A 13575-nucleotide genomic window follows, 5' to 3' on the forward strand; every position below is an offset into this window, starting at 1 on the left:
GCAGTTACATCTGTCATGCCTGGGAAGCGGCAGTGTGCAGCATGGGGGGGGTGTGGGGGGAGCAGGCAGTGGGCGGTCGCCCCCGCTTGAGCCCAGGCTACTGAGAGCTCCTTGCCCTGGGAGAAAGGGCCTCGTGATTCAGAGGCGGCTGCTTGCCAGGTCTGGAGTGCAGGGGCGCAAGAGTTCACTCCCTTGCCTCTGCGTGGCCTCCTGGTCTGATGGGGGTCTCTGCACCTTGAGGTGGCCGTGGAAGAGGCAGATGAACTGTGTCTTTTCTCCCCTCCCCACCGGCCAGGGTGGAAAGGCACTAGGGAACCTCCATCACCTGGGGGAACCGAGATGAAGGCTTTTTGGCTTCAGTTTAAGGATTCAGAATTTGAAAGTGGACTTAGTAAAGTCTGTGGAATTTTAAAATTCAGGCTAGAGTTGTTTGCAGGCCATCGGTGACCGGAGGTGGATGTGAAGGTTGGTCCCCTTGACGGCGGCTCCTGAGGAAGGGTTTGGTGGCTCTGCTGGGCTCTTCACTTGCAGAAGAGCCTCACTTCACACCCGAGCCTGCTGCAGGCCTCTGTGCCCTCCCAGGGCAGCTTGCTAGGGGGTCATGGTTGTTTACAAGGAAGTCAGCAGCTGAGGGACAAAGGGAGTGTTGGTGGGAGTCGTTAACACTTCTGGAGATTGTGCACTGCCAATGAAGGTAGCTCTGTGTCATGGAGCCAGGCCCCGGACTTCCTCCCTGTGTGTGCGTGTATTTGTATTTTTATGTCTCCTCTTTTGACGTCCCCAGAAGGAAGGGATGTAGTGTGTCCTCAGGAACAAGGGTGCCTGTCCCTGTCTCCCTGGCATCTCCCTGCCTTTACACCGCAGGCAGCCTCGGGCATCGCTCAGGTTGGGAGGGGCAACCCAGCCCCAGGCTGTGTGAGCCGAGGAGGGGAAGGGCAGCTACCCCACCAGCCCCAGGAAGCCGGGAGTATTAGCTCTGCCGCCAGCCATGGCTGTGCAGACTCCCAGGCTCCAGTGTCCCCAGAGGGACCAGTAACTCTGAGCCCCCAGGACTGGTGGCCCCCAGGGAGGGAACCCTTGCCAGAAAGCTCTGAGCTTACTCGAGATGGGCCTTGGTAACGACAGCGTGAGAGCTGGGCGGTGGGGAGAAGAAGGGGCGGCTCCTCCCTCCGCCCCTCTTCAGCTGGAATGCATCACCGCCACTGCTGGGAATGCTCTCAGGCCACTTGTAGGCAAATTGGTCATTATGGAAATTCTTTCTGACCCCGGGGTGGAGCTTTCCTTATTTAGAAGAACCTTCATCTGTGTTTTTTCCAGGTCTTGGCACTGAGGGACAGAGCTGTTGCCCTGCTGACCCCTCAAGGCTAGAAGGCAGGGCGGGGTCTGAGCCCCACTCTGTCGTCTCTCTCTCTGGTTCCCCTTCCCCTCTCCCGCCGTCCCCTCCCCTGCTGTCCCCTGCCCCGCCGTCCTCTGCCCTGTCGTCCCTGCCCCGTCATCCCCTGTCTGGTCTTGCCCTGATTCTGGCCTGGTGAAGTAGGCAGGGGTTGGGGACGAGTGGCCTCGAGCCCCTGTGTCATCTTTCCCACAGGCCTTGTTGGGTCTGTGTCTCCTGCACGGCCCTCTTTGCAGCTGGGGCACATCTGGACCTCGACAGGGTGTCCTGTTGACCGGCCTGATGAGGATTCCAGATTTCCCCTAGGTACCGGCCAGTTATTCCAAGAGAGGAGTGGGATTTCCCCACCCGCAGGCACTCCACCTCCAGGAGAGTCTTGACCTCTAAGCCGCCTGCCCTCATGCCCTCCCCCAGGAGAATGGCAGGAAGGAAGTCCTGCCCAAAGTTGTTTTTTGGTTTGTGAAGTAACCTCGGTTTGAGAAGCATGGAACTTATACTCCTCCCCTTGAAGATCTGAGGCCAGAAGCTCTAGCTTCTCTGGTTTCCAGGGAAACCAGATGGATCAGGCAGGGAAAGAAGGGACTGGTTATGGGGACTGAAAGTCCTGAGAGGTTCCTGGGCTCTCCTGTACTTCTCTGGGAATGTGAGTGGTCTCCTCGGGGCCTTGGTCGTAGCCCTCACTTGGTCAGCAGCCGGCTGTGCTCAGCTCTCTGCACCCGAGTTGCCATGCATTTGAAATGAAGATCATGTGGGCTGTACATGGTTTATGACTTTATTTTATTTATTTATTTTTTGGTTTATGACTTTAAAGGGCTATGGAATATATAAAAATTAAACACGTTTTCGGGTTGTATTTCCTAACCCAGAAGAGAGAGTCATGTTAAAGGATTTAGCATCAGAAGAAACCTTGACCTCAGGTAGTCTAGGCTTATCCTAGAGAGGAGGCGGCTGAGCACAGGTGCCTTGAGTTCAGGTTCTTAGCAAGGGGACTGCAGAGCTGGGCCAAGGACCAGGCCACTGAGCTTCCCAGTCTCCTTTCTCTAGGCCAGCTCCAGGACGTGTGTCCTTGGGGTGGAGAGCCACAGTAGGTAAAACGTACCACAGAAAAAGGTTTACATGGTCTGTGCTATTACAGGCAGGGCAGTAGGGATAGTCAAGTAGATAATTTTCAGATTATTGAAATTCGACTTCTCAAAGTATCAGTGATTTTTTTTTTTTTTTTTGCTCCAGCCAATCTATCTTCTTAATTCTCTTGAATTTCCATACTATTCTGTGTCCCAGAAACCTGCCGGGTGCTGTGGGGCAGGGTACAGTGGTTCCTGTATTGGTTCAGTGTTGGCTGTGGATAATCTACAAAGTGGATAACTCACATGCAGACAGAGCTAGTTAGCTGCACCAGTCCCTCTTTTGCGGACATACTGATTTGATAGCCATCCCCTTGCTGGAGGAAACTGGCTGGAGCTCGCTGCAGCTGCATCTCTGCATTCCTCGGCTCCTGTCTGGAAACATGGTTGGCACAGATGTGGTGAATAGCTGACTGTCCAGGGGAAAGGACTTCCTTCACTGTCCAGGGGAAAGGACCACAGCCAGAGAGGGGCAGGGCTAGGGCCAGAGAGTGATGGAGCCGGTCCCATGGGAACAAGAACTTACGCCAGCGGAGGTCTGAGCACGCTTACGTATGCTCCATCTTGGCCAAGATTTCCTGCCCCCAGGTTGGCCGGGCCTTTTGCAATTCTGCCTTGAGAGGCCCCTGTGTTGACTGGAGCAGTCCCTGTCCTTCCCCTTGCTGCTGTCCTGCCATGACCTCCTGGCCACTCCTCTTTCCCCTGTGCCCCTTACTGGCTGTCACTCCTTCCCCCTTCAATCCATTAGGAAGCACTAACAGGCAGTGAACTTGAGAGAACTGTTCAGTGAGCGCCCATGTACCCAATGACCTAGATTCTACCCTTAACATTTGACTCTACTCGCTTTCTCCTGTCTTTTCTTCATCTCTCTGTCTCTCTACTCATTTATCAGCCTGTCTTACTTTGAGAATGCATTTTATAGGAAGTGGCAGACATTAGTACCCTTTGCCCTTAAACATTTTAGCATGTATAAGCACTGGAGTTCAGTATTTGTTCGTGCATCTAATTAATTATTTTGTGGTAAAATTTATATAGCAGTGAAATGCTCAGGTTTTAAGTGTATCATTTGGTGACTTTCATCCATGCAATCCAAACCTCTGTCAAGATAGAGAACAAAAATTTTTATTACCCTGAAATTTCCCTCATGCTCCTTCCCAGGCCATCACAATTCTGGTGTGTTTTTTGCACTAGGGATTTGTTTTGCCTATTCCAGAATGTCATGTAAAAGGAAATTAATCATGATGGCCTCTCTTATGTAAAGTTCATGCACCTGGTTACCTGTATTGGTAGCTCATTCCTTTTTATACGGTGCAGTTTTCCATTGTATGGATGTGATACAGTTTGCTTATCTCTTCTCCTTTAGCGCATTTCCAGGTTTTGGCTCTGATGAGTAAAGCTCCTATGAATATTCTTGCAGGAGTCTTTTCGTGGACACAGTGTTTCCATTTTTCTTTTTTTTTTTTTTTATTCTTCCAATTTTATTTTATTTTTAAACTTTACATAATTGTATTAGTTTTGCCAAATATCAAAATGAATCCGCCACAGGTATACATGTGTTCCCCATCCCGAACCCTCCTCCCTCCTCCCTCCCCATACCATCCCTCTGGGCCGTCCCAGTGCACCAGCCCCAAGCATCCAGCATCATGCATCGAACCTGAACTGGCAACTCGTTTCCTACATGATATTTTACATGTTTCATTGCCATTCTCCCACATCTTCCCACCCTCTCCCTCTCCCACAGAGTCCATAAGACTGTTCTATACATCAGTGTCTCTTTTGCTGTCTCGTACACAGGGTTATTGTTACCATCTTTCTAAATTCCATATATATGCGTTAGTATACTGTATTTATGTTTTTCCTTCTGGCTTACTTCACTCTGTATAATAGGCTCCAGTTTCATCCACCTCATTAGAACTGATTCAAATGTATTCTTTTTAATGGCTGAGTAATACTCCATTGTGTATATGTACCACAGCTTTCTTATCCATTCATCTGCTGATGGACATCTAGGTTGCTTCCACGTCTTGGCTATTATAAACAGTGCTGCGATGAACATTGGGGTACACGTGTCTCTTTCCCTTCTGGTTTCCTCAGTGTGTATGCCCAGCAGTGGGATTGCTGGATCATAAGGCAGTTCTATTTCCAGTTTTTTAAGGAATCTCCACACTGTTCTCCATAGTGGCTGTACTAGTTTGCATTCCCACCAACAGTGTAAGAGGGTTCCCTTTTCTCCACACCTCTCCAGCATTTATTATTTGTAGACTTTTGGATCGCAGCCATTCTGACTGGTGTGAAATGGTACCTCATAGTGGTTTTGATTTGCATTTCTCTGATAATGAGTGATGTTGAGCATCTTTTCATGTGTTTGTTAGCCATCTGTATGTCTTTTTTGGAGAAATGTCTATTTAGTTCTTTGGCCCATTTTTTGATTGGGTCGTTTATTTTTCTGGAGTTGAGCTGTAGGAGTAAAAATATGGAACGCTTCACGAATTTGCGTGTCATCCTTGCGCAGGGGCCATGCTAATCTTCTCTGTATCGTTCCAATTTTAGTATATGTGCTGCCGAAGCGAGCACTCCATTTTTCTTAGGTCAGTGGCTAGGAGTGGGAGTGCTGGGTCACAGGAGGCAGTTACTTCTCCTTCTCGAAATAACGCCGGTATTCTGTTGTCAAGATTGTGAGTATTAGAAAACACCTTATTGCTCATCTAGATGATTCTTTCACTCGGTGTAGCATTCCCCCCGAGAGCCTCTGCCTGAGTGTTTCCAGGGGTAAGGAGGTTAGTACCTTCCAAGCCCCTACTGTTGGAGGACAGCTCCTTGTAATTTCTGCCATGGGAGTCACGTAGCCCTCTTCTCTGTGACAGCCCTACAGAATTTGGGGAGTGTTATCACATCCAGTCTCTCAACTGCTCAGAATAACGGTCCCAGTCCATCGATCCACTTGTCCTGTGACTTTCTTATCAGACCTTTTATGTCCTGGTCATTACTTTTTGGAAGTTTAATAGTTTCCTTTTGCTTAGACATGACAATGGATTCGTGTGATGTGAGAGGTGCCGAGTGTGACTGGGTCTGGACGCCTGTCTTGATCTAGGACCTTGATCTGCCAGGGAGCTGAAGGTGATGCTCACTTCTTGGCAGCTGCATCATGACCATATCATGGCAGTGGGTCAGGTATTTGTAAAACAAATACCACAAATCTAAGGTGATATTAAGGTACTCCTGCAGCTCGAAGTCGTTTAGAACCTCTGATATTAACAGCATCTTGTGTACCTTCTGCTTGCCATCTTCTCAGTTTATCTTTGCCACCACTTTATGAGAAAGGTGCTATTAAAACAAACTTAATAAAAACTGGTTTAAAACAGCATTTGTCAGCTTGGGTACTATTGACTTTTTGGATCAGATAATTCTGTTGTGGAAATTGTCCAGTGCTTCTTAGGAATTAGCATCCTGGTCCTCTACCTACCAGATCCCAGATGCAGCTCTCTCTGTGCTGCTCCAAGTTGCAACAATGAGAAATGTCTCCAGACGTTTTCAAATGTCTCATGGGGAAAATCATGTCAGGCTGAGAACCATTCCCACAGTGTGGAACTTAGTAATTGAAAGCAATTTAAATAATGGAGCTCTTCCTGAAAGGTGACCACTGTCACTGTTCATGTGTATACTTCCCTCTGTGTTCATTCCTTGTGCCCGCAGTCCTTGCTTTTCACTGTTACAGTATACATGAATTTCATGGACTACAGCTTCGTTAAATAGCACCAGTCCCAAAACAGCATAGTTCCAGTTCGAGTTGTTATGACGTGTGAACTGAGTAATTGTACAGAGTACAAACTTTGCAACTAGCTCTTCAGTTCACAGATCCCTATGTACCTAACAGATGTGACCAGTGACAGGTTAGGCTCAGTGACCAGTCACGGCCCTTCTTTGCGTCTGTTGGTGGAGGTCACTGCCTATCTGTTGTTGAGTTCACACGGGCAAGTGTGCAGCTGTTGTGTTGCTTCCTTGTCTCCTAGCAATAAACTCATGTGATGTTTTACAAAAATGGATAATCAAAAGAGGAAATTGCCCAACATTGATGACATTTCAGCAAAGAAATGAAAAATGGTAATGCTGAAAGTGAAATTCCATGACTGAACATGAGTGGAATTACAGCTGACTGCAGAAATGTCGACATTGCCGCTGTTTGAGACTGCGTATGCGGCCAGAAGAATCAAGTGAAGGCAAATTCCCTGACCCAGCAGTTGTGATGCAGAGGACAAAGAAGTGCCAGAGGAAGTGACACTGGGAAAAAGTTTCACATGGAAGGGACTCTCGAAGGTATTTTGCAACATTAAAAGCCCAAAGGATAAAAGGTTGGAAACTGATTCAGATTTACAAAGAGTGTGGCAACTTATAAAGGCGTGGAAAAGATGTTTGCTCTGTCTTGTGTGTTAAACCTTGAGAAGGCAAGCCCTGTCAGCCTGCTCTGCATGAGTTTTTACAAAGAAACAAAACACTCATTCTCAGTGTCTCTGTTTTTTAGTTACAGTGTGCTAAATCAGTATTAGTTTTATACTAGTTTCTTACTTCTTTATTCATTTATAACTGACAGTAAAAGAGTTTTTAATGTTTTGATAAAAATTCCTAAAGGTCATGGAACAATCAGCTTTCCCCATTGATGATTAAGACTGTTTTGTGTGGTCATTTGCATGGTTCCACGTTACTTCCCAGGTGGCCCTAGTGGTAAAGAATCCACCTGCCAGTTCAGGAGACACGAGAGATGCAGGTACAATCCCTGGGTCCCTAAGATCCCCTGGAGGAGGCCATGTCAACCCACTCCAGTATTCTTGCCTGGAAAATCCCGTAGACAGAGGAGCCTGGCAGGCTACAGTCCATGGGGTTGCAAAGAGTCGGACATGACTGAGTCCGACGAGCTCTCACTCATCGAGTTGTGTGGATCTGACTTCAGAAAGGTCTCTCTCATCACGTGCTATTATTTTAGTAGATGTTTTTTGAGCCCCAACATATGATATTTTTAGGGAGTTACTTTGGCCCGTATTTTTACTTACTGTGATCTTTAAAAAAATCTGTTACCTACACACGCCCCCAATATGTGAGTCACCTGCAAGTTTGATACACACACACACACACACACACACACACACACACTCTACTAAGCAGAGCCTGTCTGGATTTATAAGTTTTATAAGAAAGTGGGTAAACACACATATAGGTACACACATCTGCCTTTTCTTTTTCACAACATTTTGCAAAACTGGGACCAGACTGTATTTATCAATCTGCAGCTTGCCTTTTTCATGGAAGAATGTCTTTTTTGGAGAAATTTTGATCTCAGTTTATCTAGATCTACCTCCTATTTTATAATTGCATGTTATTTAATGTACCGTTATGGGTATATTGTAATTTATTTGACCAGTTTCTATTAGTGGGCATTTAGTTTATATCATTTTTTTAACCCACTTGAAATACACTAATACACTTGACTCTTGACCAGTGTGAGGGGTAGGGGCACTGACCCCCATGCAGTCAAAAACCCGTGTATAAGTTTGTAGTTGGTCCTCTGCACCTGCAGTTCCGTATCCTTGAAATCAGCCAACTGGGGATGCAGTTGTCCTGTAGTATGTATTTATTAATAAAACTCCGCATGTAAGTGTGCAGTTTAAACCCATGTTGTTCAAGGATTAACTGTAACGCTAAAGTGAATATCTCTGACAGATAATACCATTAGCCCCATTTAATGGATGGAAACATTGGAGATTAGAAAGTAAGGGAATTCCCTGGCAGTCCAGTGGTTAGGACTCTGCACTTCCACTACTGGGGACCTAGGTTCTATCCTTGGTCAGGGAGCTCATTTAAAAAAAAAAAAAAAGAAGTGAGATAACTGCCTAGGGTCAGGCAGCTATTAATACTAAGCTTAGAGCTGGCTTGAATTTAGGGCAGTCTAATTGTAAGGCCCTTGCTTTTAACAACAATGCTTTATAGTTTCTCTTGGAAGTAACTTTTAACAACAGTAACAGCAACATCATCAAGAAACAATTGTAGAGTTTATTGAATTGCTCTATGAAGTAGGTACTGTTATTATCCCTGCACTGCAATGAAGGAAACTGGAGGTGTAAGTTAGGAAACTTCCAGAATCTCATGGCTAGTTAGTGGAAGAACTGAGACTCATACAGGCAGCCCGCCCTCAGAGCCTTCGCTCTCACTCATCGAGTTGTGTGGATCTGACTTCAGAAAGGTCTCTCTCATCACATGCTATTATTTTAGTAGATGTTTTTTGAGCCCCAACATATGATATTTTTAGAGAGTTACTTTGGCCCGTATTTTCACTTACTGTGATCTTTAAAAAAATCTGTTACCTACACACCCCCAATATGTGAGTCACCTGCAAGTTTGATGAACTTCTGTCCACTACATCTTTAGCCAGCATATTGGTAAAATTGTGGGCAAAGCCAAGGATGGCATTCCATGCTTTGTCACTGGAGGTGTTCTCTGGGTTTAGTCAACAAGCAAATATTATATTGAGTATGTCCATGAATCCATGTATTGGGCCCAGGATTAGGAATCAAAAAGTGAGTAAGACACGGTCCTAGCCTCCAAAAGGCACGTGGTCTGTATAGCAGAAGGAGGACCAGTCTTGGAAATAGAACCAGTGTGTGTGTGCGTTGAAATAGGCACTTAATAAGAGTCTTGCGGGAGCAGAGAGGAAAGAGGGACTGACTGTACCTGGAAGTCACTAGGGAGGCTTCACAGAGGCGGTGACATTGCACTGGTGCTGGAAGGATGCGAAGACATGGTGTCCTGACAAGGCGTGGCATGTTTGAGGACAGTGGGGTTCAGTGTAGCTTAAATAGGATGAGGGCAGAGGTATTACGGGCAGGAGCTCGGAAAGACCAAGCTAAGGAATTGGGATTTTATCCTCTTAGCCAGTGGTGATGTTTAAGGAAGAAAATGTGTCTTCTCAGATTTGCCTTTTAGAGGTTGATGTGGGATGTGTTGGAGAGCAGACCAAGTGTAGAAGCTAGTTAGCACTGAAGGGCCAAGGGGACCAAGCAAGTGGCAGCCAGACTGGAAAAGAGAAGATTGATTGGGGAGATCTTTGCGTAGGCAGGGGTGGATTGGCTCTATTGGGGGCGGGTGGAGAGAGGCTACAGATGACTGCTTCAAGATTTATATCCGGGAGCCTGGCTACATATGTCATTGTCGTTTACCGAGACCAGGCAATAAGTCAGAGTGAGTGCCGAGTTCAGTTTGGTGCATGTTCAGCCTGTCCCCAGTGGCTCAGCAGTGAAGAATCTGCCTGCTAATGCAGGAAGTACGGGTTCAATCCCTGGGTCGGGAAGGTCCCCTGGAGAAGGAAATGGTTACCCACTCCAGTATTCTTGCCTGGGAAGTCCCATGGCCAGTGGAGCCTGGCAGGCTACAGTCCATGGGGTCACCGAGTTGGACACAACTTAGCGACTAAAAAACAACACTTAGCCTGTCCTAGATCCACTAAATAACACTTTAGTGTTGGTCATTGATAACAATTACAAATAAACTCAAAGTACTTTGTCACCTCACCGCCTCTTTCTTTATCATCCCAAAGGTCTGGCAGGAGACTTTGTCCATGTCCTTTGTAGAAGTCAAGGACCCGTGCATTAATATCTGTTGTTTGTTTGGCCTGTAATTTAGTAAGCCTGCTGGAAAAGGTGCTTCTCAGGGAGCTAGCCCAGGTTGTGACGGTCTAGTTCACGGCCTGCTCTAGAGCTTCACGAGAGACAGATGTGAAGTCACGTGGGCCTTCTTATTAGCAATTCTGTGTGCATATTGTTTCTTTTTCCTTGACTGTTTCCTTCCCTAGGCTGAACTCCTTGACAGCCTCCCCACCCCCCCCTCCACCCCCGTGCCTGGAGCAGGGCGGGCACTGGGGGAGTGCTCGCTGCCAGGAGGCCGGGCACTGCCCACTCTCCCCACGGCTCCTCTCACGGCTCCTCAGTGCTGACCAGTGGTGGTTTGGGCATCACACCTGCTGCAGGTTCCTTCTGGTCGTGGGGTGTGATTCTTCTGAGACTGGGGTGTGTCTTTCAACTCAGTCATCTTTGGGTTCTTATCAGTTGGTTCTTGGGCGAGCTTGGATTTGAGGTCTGCCTTAAATACGGTCCAGTTTGAAGAGCTTTCTCCTTGACAGAAATGATAGCACAGTTGCTGTCACTTTGGCAGATGAGAGCCTCTGTCCCTCCACATGAGGGGTGCACTTCCTCCCTGGGTCTTCTTCCAGTTTCACGTGTACGTTTAAGACTTATTTCAAGTAGTTCTTGCATTTCCATCCGCTCTGCTCATCTGTTATCTGAGCTCGTCCCACTCTCGCTGGGCCTGCCCTGGGTTTGGGCAGTTGCTGTGTCTTTGGACACCTCCTCAGCCCCCTGTGCTGTGACCTTGCCTTTGGCAGCTGGGGATTACCGTGCTTTAGATGCTCAGAATCCACTTGTTGGAGACCAGGCCTCATCTTTCCAACTGCATTCCCTGTTGGGATCTCTGCTGATACTGTTCCTTTGTCTCAGATTTTTCAGGAAGTCTAGGCGAAACAATTGTTTTTGTCTCCAGGCTTTTTCTTCCCTCCTTTGAACTCCAGATTGACCAGGTTATCCCCTAATGTGGTATTCTTGTTGTTATTGTTTTTGCTAATCAAGGTTTCTTTCTTTCTTTTTTTTAATGTAATTTACTAGCCTTTGCTTTCTGGTTAGAATCGAGTTCTAGGTTACACTTCCCTTCTTGCATCTTCAGCTGTTTGAGAGGTGAACGCCTTAGTGAGGCAAGATAGGAATGTGTCAGGGACCCTGCCGCTAGCAGAAAAGGACTTCGTCTCCCTCTCCGATGTCCAGGTACTCATGGAGGGTGGTTGGAGCTCTGTTTTGCATCTGGTCCGTTTTCATCAACTGTGTAGGAAAGAGCAGTTTCCGTCTCTTACCCCATAGTCCCCCACATGTTACCACAATACCCACTTCTTGTTCTTTTTCGTTCTGCCTTCAGCCAGCTGTCTTACAAGACCCTCCTCTTCTACTTTCTCTCTCAATTCCCTCCACGTCCCCCCAGATCCGTTGGTTAGGGCACACTTTCCTTGAATCTCATTCTGCTGAACTAGCACGATGAAGATGAGCGGCATTTATTGCTTCCACCTGAAGGTTTATATTTGCTTTGTTAGCTGCGTAGGGTTAGATGGATGGGGGCCACGTGTGGACCAGAAGCGTTGTTCATGACCTCTGCTCGTCTTATTTTCTCTTGATGGTTTGTCCATCTCTGGATTTCGTAAAATCATACCTACGTACTACAAAGAACAGGGCGTTTCTGTCCCCACCACTCGGACTTTAGCTTCCAGAACACTTGGCTGGTCCCGTGTGTTTGCTCCCTGCCCCCATCCGCCTGTGTCCGGGGAAATAGGCTGTGTCTTGGGCAGTGAGCCACAGCTGGTGGCGCGGTCCGGATCCGCGACCCCCGTTTGGTCGGTGAGTGTTGTAGCTCCTTGGCGTCAAGCTCTGAGCGGGGCCTGGTGGACACAGAGATGGCTGGGGCCGACCTCAGACGGGCCGGGAGGGGAGGCCTTTGGGAACAGGCGCTAGTATCCGCAGCCCGGGGTTTGTTTGTCGAAGGCTCGAGTGTCGTGACGACAGGGGCCTGGAGGCTGGGGTCTGAATGGGGTTGGATCCTGGCTGTCATCACTAGCTGTGTGACCTGGGGCAAGGTGCCTCACCAGCCCATCGCCACACCAGTAAATGGAGTCAGCAGTGGAAGCTTTCCAGAGGCCTGTGAGGAGGCTTAAATATAGCGTATTTTCTATATATAAAGTACAGCTGATGCCTGGTCAGTGCGGCACACATGAAGATTCTTCTTTCTCTTTCTGTCTGCTGGAAGAAGCAGAAATCTGTGTCCTGTGGCTTTTGGGTTCCTTCCTGAGACTCCTTTGTGGTGACATCCACGCTGAGTGCAGGCCTTTTTCCCAGATAAGTCAGAAGTGCTCAGCAGTGGTGGTTTGGGGCCGCAGCCTGCTCTTTGTCATATTCGGGTTATTGTTGTTCTTTAGTCGCTAAGTCACGTTTGAATCTTTTGCAACCCCATGGACTGTAGCCCACCAAGCTCCTCTGTCCATGGGTTCGTCCAGGCAAGAATACTGGAGTGGTTTGCCATTTCCTCTTCCAGGGGATTTTCCAAATCCAAGGATGGAACCCATGTCTCTTGTATTGGCAAGTGAATTCTTTACCACTGAGCCACCCGGGGAGCCATTTTCGGGTTATATACTCTCCAGAAAGATGGCAGGTCTTCGCATCATTTGGGCTTCCCTCGTACTCTTGAGTACCAGCAGGCCCCCCCACCCCCACCCGATGTGGTCAACGAAGGGTCCCCGTCTCCGCTGCTGCTCTAACAAGAAGGTGGACTTGCTTCTGGGGGGACTCAGGCTGGTGGTCAAATGGAGGACCAAAGCATACCGCACCTGTTGAGAATCCCTAAACTTAATTTTTAAGAAGAAATACATGCAGACGATAGAGACCCAAACAATACACAAAAATGTAAAATGTAAAAGGGGAAAGATGAGAAAATATAAGCTCTTCTTTTGGTCAACACTGTGGATGTGTTTTTGGGGGGGAGGTAATTTAACTTATATGCAGAGTACATCATGAGAAACGCTGGCCTGGAAGAAACACAAGCTGGAATCAAGATTGCTGGGAGAAATATCAATAACCTCAGATATGCAGATGACACCATCTGTATGGCAGAAAGTGAAGAGGAACTAAAAAGCCTCTTGATAAAAGTGAAAGTGGAGAGTGAAAAAGTTGGCTTAAAGCTCCACATTCAGAAAACGAAGATCATGGCATCTGGTCCCATCACTTCATGGGAAATAGATGGGGAAACAGTGGAAACAGTGTCAGACTTTATTTTTGGGGGCTCCAAAATCACTGCAGATGGTGACTGCAGCCATGAAATTAAAAGACTGCTTACTCCTTGGAAGAAAAGTTATGACCAACCTAGATAGCATATTGAAAAGCAGAGACATTACTTTGCCAACAAAGGTCCGTCTAGTCAAGGCTA

General features: G+C 47.4%; 1 protein-coding gene and 1 non-coding gene across 2 annotated transcripts in view; one reads left to right on the forward strand and one right to left on the reverse strand.

Moving 5' to 3' along the window:
* The window catches only part of MAPKAPK2 (MAPK activated protein kinase 2), a 48787-nt gene that overhangs the window by 18992 nt on the left and 16220 nt on the right, over positions 1-13575 (forward strand). The window lies entirely within an intron of this gene.
* LOC133228308 (U6 spliceosomal RNA) lies at positions 4985-5091 on the reverse strand. The gene has a single exon (XR_009730166.1). It is a non-coding gene; the product is annotated as a U6 spliceosomal RNA (small nuclear RNA).

Source organism: Bos javanicus, chromosome 16 (assembly GCF_032452875.1).
Source record: "Bos javanicus breed banteng chromosome 16, ARS-OSU_banteng_1.0, whole genome shotgun sequence".
Taxonomy (NCBI): Eukaryota; Metazoa; Chordata; class Mammalia; order Artiodactyla; family Bovidae; genus Bos; species Bos javanicus.